At 38.2% G+C, this 15,043-nt stretch overlaps 1 protein-coding gene across 9 annotated transcripts in view; it reads right to left on the reverse strand.

Annotated features, from left to right (window-relative positions):
- Positions 1–15,043, reverse strand: part of ELMO1 (engulfment and cell motility 1) — an 813,276-nt gene that overhangs the window by 499,242 nt on the left and 298,991 nt on the right. Inside the window, exon 2 of one of the 9 annotated variants that reach the window (XM_081244559.1) lies at positions 14,506–14,593. The exons of 6 other annotated variants lie outside the window; for them this stretch is intronic. The gene's annotated coding sequence lies outside the window, so the exon portion shown is untranslated. Of the gene's footprint in view, positions 1–6,293; positions 6,313–14,505; positions 15,023–15,043 lie in introns of those variants that run through there. 2 more of the 9 variants (XM_081244560.1, XM_081244564.1) reach the window with 2 other exon arrangements.

Below are 15,043 nucleotides of genomic sequence, written 5' to 3' on the forward strand. Positions count from 1 at the left end.
CTCTACAACAAATGCTAAAGGAACTTCTCTAAGTGGGAAATACAAGAGAAGAAAAGGACCCACAAAAACAAACCCACAACAATTAAGAAAATGGTCATAGGAACATACATATCGATAACTACCTTAAACATGAATGGATTAAATGCTCCAACCAAAAGACACAGGCTTGCTGAATGGATACAAAAACAAGACCCATGTATATGCTGTCTATAAGAAACCCACTTCAGACCTAGGGACACATACAGACTGAAAGTGAGAGGATGGAAAAAGATATTCCCTGCAAATGGAAATCAAAAGATAGCTGGAGTAGCTATACTCATATCAGATAAAATAGACTTTAAAATAAAGAATGTTACAAGAGACAAGGAAGGACACCACATAATGATCAAGGGATCAATCCAAGAAGAACATATAACAATTATAAATATATATGCACCCAACATAGGAGCACCTCAATACATAAGGCAACTGCTAACAGCTATAAAAGAGGAAATCGACAGTAACACAATAATAGTGGGGGACTTTAACACCTCACTTACACCGATGGACAGATCATCCAAAATGAAAATAAATAAGGAAATACAAGCTTTAAATGACACAATAGACCAGATAGATTTAACTGATATTTATAGGACATTCCATCCAAAAGTAGCAGATTACACTTTCTTCTCAAGTGCGCACGGAACATTCTCCAGGGTAGATCACACCTTGGGTCACAAATCAAGCCTCAGTAAATTTAAGAAAATTTAAATCATATCAAACATCTTTTCTGATCACAATGCTATGAGATTAGAAATGAATTACAGGGAAAAAACAAAACCACATGGAGGCTAAACAATACGTTATGAAATAAACAAGAGATCACTGAAGAAATCAAAGAGGAAATCAAAAAATACCTAGAGACAAATGACAATGAAAACACGAAGATCCAAAACCTAACGGACGCAGCAAAAGCAGTTCTAAGAGGGTTGGTTACAGCTATATAAGCATACCTCACGAAAGAAGAAAAATCCCAAGTAAACAATCTAAACTTACACCTAAAGGAACGAAAGTAAGAAGAACATACAAAACCCAAAGTTAGCAGAAGGAAAGAAATCATAAAGATCAGAGCAGAAATAAATGAAATAGAAACAAAGAAAACAATAGCAAAGATCAATAAAACTAAAAGCTGGTTCTTTGAGAACATAAACAAAATTGATAAACCATTAGCCAGACTCATCAAGAAAAAGACGGAGAGGACTCAAATCAACAAAATGAGAAATGAAAAAGGAGAAGTTACAACAGACACCACAGAAATACAACGCATCCTACGAGACTACTACAAGCAACTCTATGCCAATAAAATGGACAACCTGGAAGAAATGGACAAATTCTTAGAAAGGTATAACCTGCCAAGACTGAACCAGGAAGAAACAGAAAATATGAACAGACCAATCACACGTAATGAAATTGAAACTGTGATTAAAAATCTTCCAACAAACAAAAGTCCAGGACCAGATGGCTTCACAGGTGAATTCTATGAAACATTTAGAAAAGAGCTAACACCCATCCTTCTCAGACTCTTCCAAAAAATTACAGAGGAAGGAACACTCCCAAACTCATTCTATGAGGCCACCATCACCCTGATACCAAAACCAGACAAAGATATGACAAAAAAAGAAAATTACGGACCAATGTCACTCATGAATATAGATGCAAAAATCCTCAACAAAATACTAGCAAACAGAATCCAACAACACATTAAAAGGATCATACACCATGATAAAGTGGGATTTATCCCAGGGATGCAAGGATTCTTCAATACACGCAAATCAATCCATGTGATACACCATATTAACAAATTGAAGAATAAAAACCATATGATCATCTCAATAGATGCAGAAAAAGCTTTTAACAAAATTCAACACCCATTTATGATAAAAACTCTCCAGAAAGTGGGCATACAGGGAAGCTACCTCAACATAATAAAGGCCATATATGACAAACCCACAGCAAACCTCATTCTCACTGGTGAAAAACTGAAATCATTTCCTCTAAGATCAGGAACAAGACAAGGATGTCCACTCTCACCACTATTATTCAACTTAGTTTTGGAAATCCTAGCCACGGCAATCAGAGAAGAAAAAGAAATAAAAGGAATACAAATTGGAAAAGAAAAAGTAAAATTGTCACTGTTTGCAGATGACATGATACTATACATAGAGAATCCTAAAAATGCAACCATAAAACTACTAGAGCTAATCAATGAATTTGGTAAAGTTGCAAGATACAAAATTAATGCACAGATATCTCTTGCATTGTTATACACTAATGATGAAATATATGATAGAGAAATTAAGAAAACACTCCCATTTACCACTGCAACAAAAAGAATAAAATACCTAGGAATAAACCTACCTAGGGAGACAAAAGACCTGTATGCAGAAAACTATAAGATACTGACGAAAGAAATTAAAGATGATACCAACAGATGGAGAGATATACAATGTTCTTGGATTGGAAGAATCAATATTGTGAAAATGACTATACTACCCAAAGCAATCTACACATTCAATGCAATCCCTATCAAATTACCAATGGCAATTTTTAAGGAACCAGAACAAAAAGTCTTAAAATTTCTATGGAGACACAAACGACCCTGAATAGCCAAAGCAGTCTTGAGGGAAAAAAACGGAGCTGGAGGAATCAGACTCCCTGACTTCAGACTATACTACAAATCGATAGTAATCAAGACAGTATGGTACTGGCACAAAAACAGAAATATAGATCAATGGAACAGGATAGAAAGCCCAGAGATAAACTCATGCACCTATGGTCAACTAATCTATGACAAAGGAGGCAAGGATATAAAATGGAGAAAAGGCAGTCTCTTCAATAAGTGGTGCTGGGAAAACTGGACAGCTACATGTAAAAGAATGAAATTAGAACACTCCCGAACACCATACACAAAAATAAACTCAAAATGGATTCGAGACCTAAATGTAAGACCGGACACTATAAAACTCTTAGAGGAAAACATAGGAAGAACACTCTTTGACATAAATCACAGCAAGATCTTTTTTGATCCACCTCCTAGAGTAATGGAAATAAAAACAAAAATAAACAAATGGGACCTAATGAAACTTCAAAGCTTTTTCACAGTAAAGGAAACCATAAACAAGACGAAAAGACAGCCCTCAGAATGGGAGAAAATATTTGCAAACAAATCAACAGACAAAGGATTAATCTCCAAAATATATAAACAGCTCATGCAGCTCAATATTAAAAAAAACAAACAACCCAATCCCAAAATGGGCAGATGACCTAAATAGATATTTGTCCCAAGAAGACATACAAATGGCCAAGAAACACATGAAAAGCTGCTCAACATCACTAATTATTAGAGATATTGAAATCAAAACTACAGTGAGGTATCACCTCACACCAGTTAGAATGGGCATCAACAGAAAATCTACAAACAGCAAATGCTGGAGTGGGTGTTGAGAAAAGGGAACCCTCTTGCACTGTTGGTGGGAATGTAAATTGATACAGCCACTATGGAGAACAGTATGGAGGGGCCTTAAAAAATTAAAAATAGAGTTACCATATGATCCAGCAATCCCACTACTGGGCATAAACCCAGAGAAAACTGTAATTCAAAAAGACACATGCACCCCAATGTTCATTGCAGCACTATTTACAATAGCCAGGTCATGGAAGCAACCTAAATGCCCATCAACAGACGAATGGATAAAGAAGATGTGGTACACATATACAATGGAGTATTACTCAGCAACGAAAAGGAACGAAATTGAGTCATTTGTTGAGACGTGGATGGATCCAGAGACTGTCATACAGAGTGAAGTAAGTCAGAAAGAGAACAACAAATATTGTATATTAACGCATGTGTGTGGACCCTAGAAAAATGGTACAGATGAACTGGTTTGCAGGGCAGAAGTTGAGACACCCATGTAAAGAACAAACGTATGGACACCAAGGGGGGAAAACCGCGGTGGGGTGGGGATGGTGGTGTGCTGAATTTGGCGATTGGGATTGACATGTATACACTAATGTGTATAAAATTGATGACTAATAAGAACCTGCTATATAAAAAAATAAATTAAATTAAATTAAAAAAATTAAAAAAAAACTAATACTAAACTTTCTTTGGGTTATTTGTATGGAAATACGTTAATATAAATGTTTCAGACATTACATGAGATTCCTAAAAATCTTATGTGTTCTGGTATAATGTTATAAGTCATAATTCTAGTTATTACTTTAAAATGTATATCTCAGAAATAACTAAATTTCCTTGTCAATTGTATTATTATGAACTTTCATCAAGTCTTTAACCGTGGTCATTTTTAAGTCTTTTGTCATTTACACACAGTTCCGGGTGTACTCTGATGCTTTACAAGTATGTTCCTATAAAAGGGTTTCATCTTCAAGGAATTCATGGAAAAGACTCTGACAAGTACAGGTTTCTGGTAACTGACTATACTGCTGAACTGAATGAATAAGCATTTTCCGAACTCTAATGGAAAACTGATGAATTCATAAAAGTGCTAACAAAAGATGAAGATGAAAAAAAATTAATTACATGGGACTGAGTGAACCGATGAGGATGATTATACTTTTTGTGACTTTCTGTTTGAATTAAAAAAAAAAATGTTAAATTTTGGTATTTATTTACCTAGCAACTTCACTTATGTGAAAGGCCAAAGTTTAGCATAATAACAAAAGAATGATGCATTCCTTTACTAATTAATAAACATTGGAGGTACCTTTAAACTTTCCTGTATATATTTAAGTTAGCTATGTCTTAAGAAACTATGCATAACACAAGAATTTATAATCTGGTAAAGAATAAATAGTTTCTTTCCTAAAGAAGTAAGGAGCATATTTTCTACTGATGTAGACTTTAAAAACCTTCAGATTTGAACAGGACAGAATGACTGCAGTTTCTTCCTGATTCTCTTAATCAGTGGCATGTTCCTTATTCCTTGCCTGAAATTTCCTCCTCTCATGCACCTCCTGCATCACTCCCTTGATGAGCTGATGGCCTGTCGTGGGATTATTTAGCTAGTCCGGGGGATGATGGGCTGGGGGTGGGGTTCATACAGAGAGAAATGAGAAAGCAGTTGAGATGTAGGCTCAGAAATACCTTTTTTCCATGTCCCTGTTACTAAAACTAATAAAAAGAAACTGTCAAAAGTAAAATCCTGAAATGACTTAAGTCGCTACAAATACTGGCTAGTAATTGCCATTTAGTCATTCTCTTGACCTTTTGTGGTGAGTATGGGATGAACATTGGCTCTTCTCAGTTTCAGTTAAAAAAAAAAAAAAAGCAATGAGCTTCTAGTTTCAAAACTCTCTGATTAATCACAAATAATCTAGTCCTGATCCTTAATTATAAGAAAACTGCCCAGAGAAGTTAAATGACAGAGGCAAGAAACATCTCTTCATATGTTTAAGACCATAACTTCTGAGGTCAGAGGGCCTGGGTTGGAATCCTGACTGTGTCATTAACTAGCCAGGTGACTCTGGCCAAATACCTTCCCTTAAGCTCTCCAGGCCTCAGTTACCCGTCTGTAGAACGGGAATAATACTGCCACCTCATAAGGTTACTACGTTGATTAAATGATGCCAAGTGCTCCCATGAGAACCTGGCACACAATAAATGTTCAGTAAATGTTTATTATCTTTATTTCCTAAGGTCATAAAGCCTGGTAGTTCCAAAACAGAATTTTCTGTAGATTGCTCTTTCTATCCATCCAACCCTAACCTACACATCTCATTTTTAGAGTTAGAGCAGCTTAATAATTAACATTTTTTATAACTTTGAATTGTTACTAATATACTTTTTTCTCCTCCCCAGGGCTAATTGGAACATATGCAAGTGCATTTCAAACTAATAAAAATGCAGTAATTCAATAAATAATTGTCAGTCTACTTTCTGTCAATCCCTTCAGTCTAGTTTACACATTTAATGGGTATTTTCAGCTGTGTTTCTAGATAAATCCTTCACTCATTAAGGGATCTGGCAGTTGGCGCTTCTCTTCATCACTCTTTTTTTCATAATTGTCTTTCTTTTCAACCTGGCATAGAGCAGAAGGGAGCTTGAGATTATCATGAGACATCTCCCCCGTCAGACAGGCTTTTATGATGGCAAATGAAGCTAGAAGCCCATCCTGAGGCTTGTAAAAATCTGCTAGTCTTCCACCCAGACTCTCAGTGCTGAGAAATAGTCACAGTACACTGTAACATCTCTAGGAAAAGATCACCCCAAATATCATCACCTCAAATCCCACCTCATCATCTGCTTTGCAAGTCAGCATTTCATATGACAGCAGGAGAGTCAGGTGTAAAAGAGAAGATGGCGCTAGGGGAGGTCTGTTCTTCTGGCAAAGGCACACTTATTTACCCTAAAACCAAAAGCAAATAATGTAACTAAGCCAATATGCAAAGTGGTCGTTTAATAAATATACATTTTGTGGCAAATGCCTCTGTTGAGTATTTTGTTTCATTTTTTTATTACAAGAAGTCTAAGGCTTATTTGCTCATGGTGCTATTTTAATTTAAGCAATGCTTTTTTTAAAAAAACAACTTTACACATTATCATAAATGCTTAATGGCTATGCAAACAATTTTTACTCACTTTTAGCCAAGGCAACTACCAATAGAAGCTCAAAATGTAAGTAGAATCAATGCATAATCCCCAGTTCTCTCCTTTCCCTGCTGCCTTAGGAGGCCCACTCTGAGCTCAGCAAAGGTTCATGTTTAAGGCACTAACAAAGCAGGAGCATCCAATCCATGAGAAAATAAAACATAATTTTTTACTTAATAGTTCTAAACAGAAAGCTGAAGTCTACATCATGGGAAAATGTGCACTGTGTTGGATTTCCTGACACTATGATTTATTTTTCGTTTCAATTATAGCTGGGGTATGGGTACCACGTATGAAGTTCCCAAAGCGCTCATATGGCCCTGGCCCAGCTTCAGCCTGCTTTTCCCAAGAGCTGTAGTTCATACCCTAAGATCACATTTAAAATATTTAACACAGACATAGGGTGCACGGTGACCAATCAGAATGGACTCTGGCCATGAGGGACCAGTATACCAGTGAGTCCTGGCTGAAGGCCAGTGCCTTGAACACCCAAGCAGTCCAGGAAGGAAAAAGGAGGAGGTGGCTGCTGAAGCTTTGCTGTTGTTATACAACCATTTGTATCTAACTGTATAGGCATCTAGCTCCCATTTCTCCATGTTGTCCAAAAACTTAGCAATAAATATTTGAAAGTCTCACAAAAGTTCAATATACTATATATCCAGGGCATCATTATCACTTGCCAGATAAAAAGAACATTACTTAATTGTTTTAAAAAATATCTAAAAGTTTTACATAGTAATTTTTGGTTCTTTGTTCCTATCTCCCTGATGCCTCTAACAGTTTTTCTCCTTGGAAGCAAAGCAGTGCTCAAAAGCACACATAATCACACCTTAACAGGTTACCATTTCCCTGCTAAAAACTTGGTAACTGAAAAAGAAGGAAAATCTTTCTGTTTTTATGAACCAGTAACCAGATATCAAATTTTTCCTAATCAAAAAGGACCAGTTCATGCAGCCCAAGAGGGAAAGGCTGAATCAGCTCAGCAAGGTTTAGGATTATACCTTTGAACAGAGACCTGGCCTTATAATCACTGTTTTTTAAACATTTTTGTTTATCCAAGATCAAAAAGTTGCAAGAAATCTGTGAGCCTTTAATTCACAGCATCCCTTAATTATCCATTAGCTAAAAATCTCCATATCCACAGGATGTGGCAGGTCTTAAAGTTTCAAGAAAGGGAAGCTGCCAGACCATGTGTCTGTCTTTGGGTTAGCAAACTTAGGTCACTAGAAACAATCTTAGTTCAGGGATGAGTCAACTCTGTGGCCTCACACAGTTATGCAAATGAGGGATGAAACACTAGTACCTCCCCAGGACAGGGAGGGCCATGACCTTTTGTGACCTGAAAGGGTCACCCCTCCCAACAATCCTTGGTAGGCAGAGCAGTTCAAAGGGGAGAAGACGGGTAAATTTGCATAAGGATAGAGGAGTTGCCAGGAAAAAAGCGACCCAGAACCCTTCCTTTTGACATTCAATTTATTAGTCTCAAATGGGTAGGGATTGCCCTGAGCAAAAAGAAACCTAGAGTTTGAAGGGATTAATTAATAGCCCACCAAAGTGGCATTAAAATTACTTTAAACTGGGGCTTCCCTGGTGGCGCAGTGGTTGAGAGTCCGTCTGCCAATGCAGGGGACGCGGGTTCGTGCCCTGGTCAGGGAAGATCCCACATGCCTCGGAGCGCTAGGCCCGTGAGCCATGGCCGCTGAGCCTGTGCATCCGGAGCCTGTGCTCCGCAACGGGAGAGGCCACACCAGTGAGAGGCCCGCGTACCACCAAAAAAAAAATTACCTTAAACTGAAAACATCAAAACAATCAGCAGCTACAGAAAAAAAAATTATCTAAACTCAGAGCAGAGCCTCCTCATAATACAGTTGCCCCTGACCTGCCCTTCAGAGGGAAGAGTGACTCTTACCACCAGAAAGTATGAATTCTGTTTCCATTAACATCAACGAGCCCAACAGAACTTTCCATACTTTCCCACTGAAGCTCTAAGCCCCCTTCCCTTTTCTTAAATTGGTGTATAGATCTTTACCTCTGAATATTTGACAAATTACTCCTTACTGAGTACTACTGTAAGCACAGGTAAATAAGATTTCTCTTTTCTCCTTTTAATCTGGCTATTGTCAGTTAATGGGCAAGCCCCAGACCAACCCAATCTAAGTGGGTAGAGGAAAAGTTTTCCGCCCAGCAGGTCCCAAAGACAGAAGGAAAAGTCAGAAGTAAAACCCAAGTTCAAAAACAGGATCTGGAGAGTTCGTCCACAATCCAGTCATGCTGGCTGAGGGAGCCTGTACCCGGGCAGCAGCTGAGCTCAGATGTGTACATATAAGAACTGTGACATTAGAAGCCTACACTGGGGTACCACATGGACTGTGCAAGGATCTAAGCCAGTTCTGGCTCCCAGTTCTCTCTCTTCCTGGCATCCTGAATCAGATCTGAAATGTGGACCAGATACACCCCTAAAGTTTTCAGATAGTGGCAGCACTGAAGAGATGGGGTGTTAACTGACTTCCAACTAATGTGCATGAAAGAATGTTCAGAAAATTGATATGAAAAATGAAAGAATAACTGACCAAATGTGAATGTCACACAAACCCACAGAGAGAAAGAGATGGAGAAAAAAAAAAATCCAAAAACTGCTACGGCTAGGATATAAAACAGGAAAAGAAACTAGCATTTATCCATGGTCTTCTATGTAAATACATTTACATCTAATTTGCTAAATTCTTGACTCTGGTCCCCACAATGTTTATCCTTCAACATTTCCCCTTTCAGGAAGTGGAACCTCTAGTCAAGCAATCTAAGAACCATTCCTAACTTTTTTTTTTTCTTATCCCGCTCATTCATATTCACTGCCAAGACGAGCAGATCTGACCTCATGTATCTCTCCCAGTTTTCTTCCACCTCCACTGCCACCAGCACTTCCGCTGGGACTTCTTTTTTTTGCGGGGGCGGGGGGTATAGTTGGTTTACATCACCGGGACTGCTGCAGTAGCCTCCTAAGTGGCCCCTTGCATTCACTTGCTCCTCTCCTCCCACTCCCACTTCCACTCACTACAGAGAACTTTTTTTTTTTTTTTTTTTTTTTTTGCGGTACGCGGGCCTCTCACTGTTGTGGCCTCTCCCGTTGCGGAGCACAGGCTCCGGACGCACAGGCTCAGTGGCCACGGCTCACAGGCCCAGCCGCTATGCAGCATGTGGAATCTTCCCAGACCGGGGCACGAACCTGTGTCCCCTGCATCGGCAGGCAGACTCTCAACCACTGTGCCACCAGGGAAGCCCCACTACAGAGAACTTTTAAAATATCTTATCACTTCTCAACTCAGAATCCCTCAATGGATTCCCACTGCTCCTAGTATCTTCACCATGACCTTATCTTGTATCATTCTCTCCTTGTTTGTTACTTTTCAGCCACTACAGTCTTTCTGGAAAGGGTCAGGCTCTATCCTACCTCACTCTCTACTTGGAAAGATAAACTGAAGATCATCTTCTGATCTCGGATTAAACGTCACCTTTTCAGAGACCTCTTCCTTGCCTTATTACCTGTGGATGAAAAATGTCGCCTGCCATATCAGTAAACAAAGAATGTTGCAGCCATCAAGCCATCAGCCACTGCAGCGGACCCCAACAGTGCACCCTGAGAGGACTCAGGATAGGAAAGAACAGGATGCTGGCCCCAGATAGCTAACGTGCATATCAAAGGAATGATTTCAGTGAGCCCAGACTCTTCCATCTTCCCATACATAGAAAAGTGCTAAATTCATTAACTTGAGATGTCTGGTTTTCTTTAATTAACATTAATCTTTTGATGTTCTGACTCCCTGGTTTTTGTTGCAAAAACTCTTATATATCCTGGCTCCTCCCTTTCCTTTTCAGACCAGTCCCTCAGCGCTATCTGAGAGGCTGCCTCTTGGGCTTGAGTCCTCAGAAAGTCCACCGAGTAAAACGTAATTCTCAATTTTAGGTTGTGCATTTTTTTTCAGTTGACACACCCAACTTCAAAATTAGATATTTATTCTCTACAATTAAAACCTATAGAACTGGTTGTAATTTTCTTTCATAGAATCAGTCAAAACATGTGACAATATACTTATTTGTGTGTTTATTCATTCATGTCCCTTCGTCCAACAGACAGTAAACTCTATGCAGGCAGGGGACATGGTGGTTTTGTTTACCACTGATAGCTATCGCCCAATACAACACCCAGCCCCACAGGAGAGGATCAAGAAATATTTGTTGAATGCTACTGCAATTAGGTATTTTAATCTCCACATTACCTGTGATAGGATGACTATATGACCTAGTCTGCTCGACACAGTCTTTGTTTACACCTGTTGAACTAGGATAACGATTGATAAATTCTCACCTTCCTTCTGGGCTTTATGATGAGTAATATAGTCACTCTAACTATAAGGAAGCTGAGATTCGGAGAGATCAAATAAGGAGTTAATTCTCCTTAATCGTGGTAGTTATGCTCTATAGAGTCTTCATGAACACTAAATTAGCCAATGCTGAACCACTGCTCCAAGGGGAAATGCAGAATTACGTTCCCTCAAGCTAGTGACTGGCCACAATACTTCCTTCAGCCAATCAATAAATAACTTGGTTTCATGTGTGTTTCTGTTTAAAGACACCTCATTTGATATGTATTGTTGATTCATTAACATTGAACTCATGGCAACAACACGGTCACTCATGCATGTACAAAGATAATTAGCATATATATTTTCTCTTTAAGGCATAGCGTAGGCTTCCTGCACTTGGGAACACAGAGAACTCTCTATCACTGTGCTTTGAGCTAATTTTAAACAGTGAAATTATAAACAAAAAGCATAAAAATGTGGAAAACATGGCATTAAATAGACTATGAAAAAAGGACATCTGTTTACAGTACAAGAGCTGAAAAAAGAAGGCAGAGTGCCTTATTTGACTTCAACTGGGAACTTGTTCACTGGGTAACTCCAAATGTTCACTGCTCTGTTCATGTCTGTGAATGACTACAAAAGCACCATAAGCACTGATTTGAGGTTACTACTCTCAAGTAGGCAAATTCACAAATATGGAAGCCCCCAATAATGAGGATGGACTGTAGCTTGTATAAGGTTATACAGATACGTTAGAGTGAGGACAGACCCCCCAGAAAATGTCCGACTTCACAGCTTACATCCATTCATTAGATCAGCATCACCAAGGAAAGAACTGCTCTTTCTAAAGCAGGGTACCATTACTCTAGCTAGATTAGTTATAATTATTAAGACTCCTAGATTGCCAGTTTATCAAAGTTCCAGTGGAAAGTGCAGAGAGAGGCAAAACTCTTCTTCACAGAATGGATACAAATCTGTATAAAAGTAGTTAGCAATCTATGACTCTACACTACTGAAGAGTTAAACTGCAGGAACTAGCTACTAATAAGTGACAATTCACAAGGGAGCCCCAAGTTACTTGTAATAACAATGGGTGATTTCACAATGGGATGTAGGTCCTAAGATTAATAAAAAATGTAAATTTGTGGGCCTATAAATATTTTTAAGAGTCAAAACTTGAATCATCCACAGACTAATGTCCAGGTATATTGACATGTAGACCATGAGAAATCAAGTATCTGTGCCTCTTCCTAGTCCACAGGGGAGGAAAGACTCTTCAACAAGCTTCCAGTACATGATCACTCTCACTTTTCAGGAAATCCCCTCTACGGTTTCTCACTTCTTAGTACATTTTTATTTACTCTTTTAAAACACATTCAATGACAAGGGTTGAGATTAGCCTGTAAGTTTATGAACAGTATGAGTAAAAATATCTTCAATTACAGACTAGTTTTCTATTTAAGAATTTAAAAGACTATTTAAGACTATTTAAAAATTCAGCATTAGAAAAATACTTCCTACTGGTCCACTTTATTCTAAGTGGCTCTGTTAGCATGTCAAGACTCACACTACTCTATGGATAGAAGGTATAATGTCTGAAATATTTTTAGCTAATTGATATGAATTTAAGGCAATCTCAAAATCACTTGCCGTATACTTAAAAAAGAAGAGCCTTCTTCCTACTATTTAGAGACTACTAGCTTAGAAATGGTTTTGAAGTTTGGGAGAAAATTAAATGTTCTCTCCTGAACTCAATTTAGAGTTCATAATTTGAAATAATTTCAGACTTACGTAAATGTTCCAAAATGATCAAAAAAATAAACAACCCAATTAAACATGGGAAGAAGACTTGATTAGACACTTTTCCAGAGAGGGCAGGCAGATGGCCAACAGGCACATGAAAAGATGCTCAACATTGCTAATCATCAGGGAAATGTAAATCAAAACCACAATGAGATATCACTTCACACCTGTCAGATTGCCTATTAGCAAAAAAAAAAAAAAAAAAAAGAAAGAAAGAAAAAAGAAAAAAACACAAATAACAAGTGTTGGTGAGGGTGTGGAGAAAAGGGAACCCTCACACACTGTTGGTGGTAATGTAAACTGCTGCAGCCACTGTGGACAACAGTATGGAGGTTTCTCAAAAACTAAAAGTGGAACTACCACATGACCCAGCAATTCCACTCCTTGGTACATATTCAAAAAATAAATAAAAACACTAATTTGAAAAGATGCATGTATCCCAACTTTCAAAGCAGCAGCGTTATTTACAGTAGCCAAGATATGGAAGCAACCTAAGTGTCCATCAACAGATGAATGGATCAAGAAAATGTATTATGTATATATATATACATATATAAAACATATATATACATATATTACTCAACTATTAAAAAATGAAATTTTGCCATTTGCAACAACCTGGATGGACTTGGAGGGCATTATACTAAGTGAAATAAGTCAGACAAAGACAAACACTACATGATATCACTTATATATGGAATCTAAAATATACAACAAACTAGTGAATATAACAAAAAAGAAGTAGACTCACAGATATAGAGAACAAACTAGTGGTTACCAGTGGGGGTGGGGGGAGCCATATAAGGGTGGGGGGGTGGAAAGTACAAACTACTGGGTGTAAGTTTGGCTACAAGGATGTATTGTACAACCTGGGGAATATAGCCAATATTTTGTAATAACTATAAATGGAGTATAATCTTAAAAAATTGTGAATCACTATATTGTACACCTGTAACATATAAAATTGTACATCAACTATATTTCAATTAAAAAAAGTTCCAAGATGAATATGAAGTATATCCTTCACCCAGATTCCCCAAATACTAACGTTTTATCTCTTTTTTGTATTATTACTTTTTTCTGAATTGTGAAGTAGTTCAGAGTACACCACCCCAAAATATGCCACTCTATCACAAGGATTGTTTTGACTGAAGGCAAGTTCTTAAAAAGCAGACACAGGATGAGCTTTCTGCCCTCTGCTGATCTGCTTGAAAACAGAATAACAACCTTAACTCCTGAGTTGAGGTGGCACCAGGTAGACCTGCACAAACGAACCTTATTAAATTGACCCTTACCTTCCATTAGTTTTCACATACATATACCTTCCCACAGTTTGCCACCCTTGGAAACCTAAAGTCCCTTTCCTTTGTCCCATCACTTTTCTAAAATTTATTGTTCTTTGTTAAGATGCTATACAAACCCAAGTCCTAGCCACCCCTTTGAGTCACTCATCACTGAGTTTCTCCCTTGGGTATGCATGCTGCTTGTGTCAATAAACTTATTTGTTTTTCTCTCATTATTCTGTCTTTTTCAGACTAATTTGCAGGGCCCCAAGTGGAGAAACTAGGAACATAAAGGAAAAAGAATAGTTTTTCCTCCCCTATAACTGTATATGAGTCAGATGTAGACGTGATGCCCTTTTACCCTAAATACTTCAACATGTATTTCTGAAGATCAAGAACATTCACTTACAGGGAATTCCCTGGTGGTCCACTGGTTAGGACTCCGAGCTTTTACTGCCAAGATTACGTGTTCAATCCTTGGTCAGGAAACTAAGATCCTGCAAGTTGTGCAGCGCAGCAAAAAAAAAAAAAAAAAAAAAAAAGTTCACTTACATAAACAAAGCACAATTATCAAAGTCAGGAAATTAAAACTGATACAACACTAGTATATGATTTCCTATTCAAATTTCACTAATTGGCCCAATTATTTCCTTTATCGTACAAAAACAAAGAATTTGCTTCCCTGGTCTGGGAGCCAATCCAGTATTGCTTACAGAATTGAGTTATCTGGGACTTCCCTGGTGGCTCAGTGGTTAAGAATCTGCCTGCCAGCCAACACAGCGGACATGGGTTCGATCCCTGGTCTGGGAAGATCTCACATGCAGGGGAGCAATTAAGTCCTTGCGCCACAACTACTGATCCTGCACTCTAGAGCCCGTGAGCCATAACTACTGAGCAAGCGTGCCACAACTACTGAGCCCGCGTGCCACAACTACTGAAAGCCCACG

Source organism: Mesoplodon bidens, assembly GCF_964165515.1.
Source record: "Mesoplodon bidens genome assembly, chromosome: 9".
Classification (NCBI taxonomy): Eukaryota; Metazoa; Chordata; class Mammalia; order Artiodactyla; family Ziphiidae; genus Mesoplodon; species Mesoplodon bidens.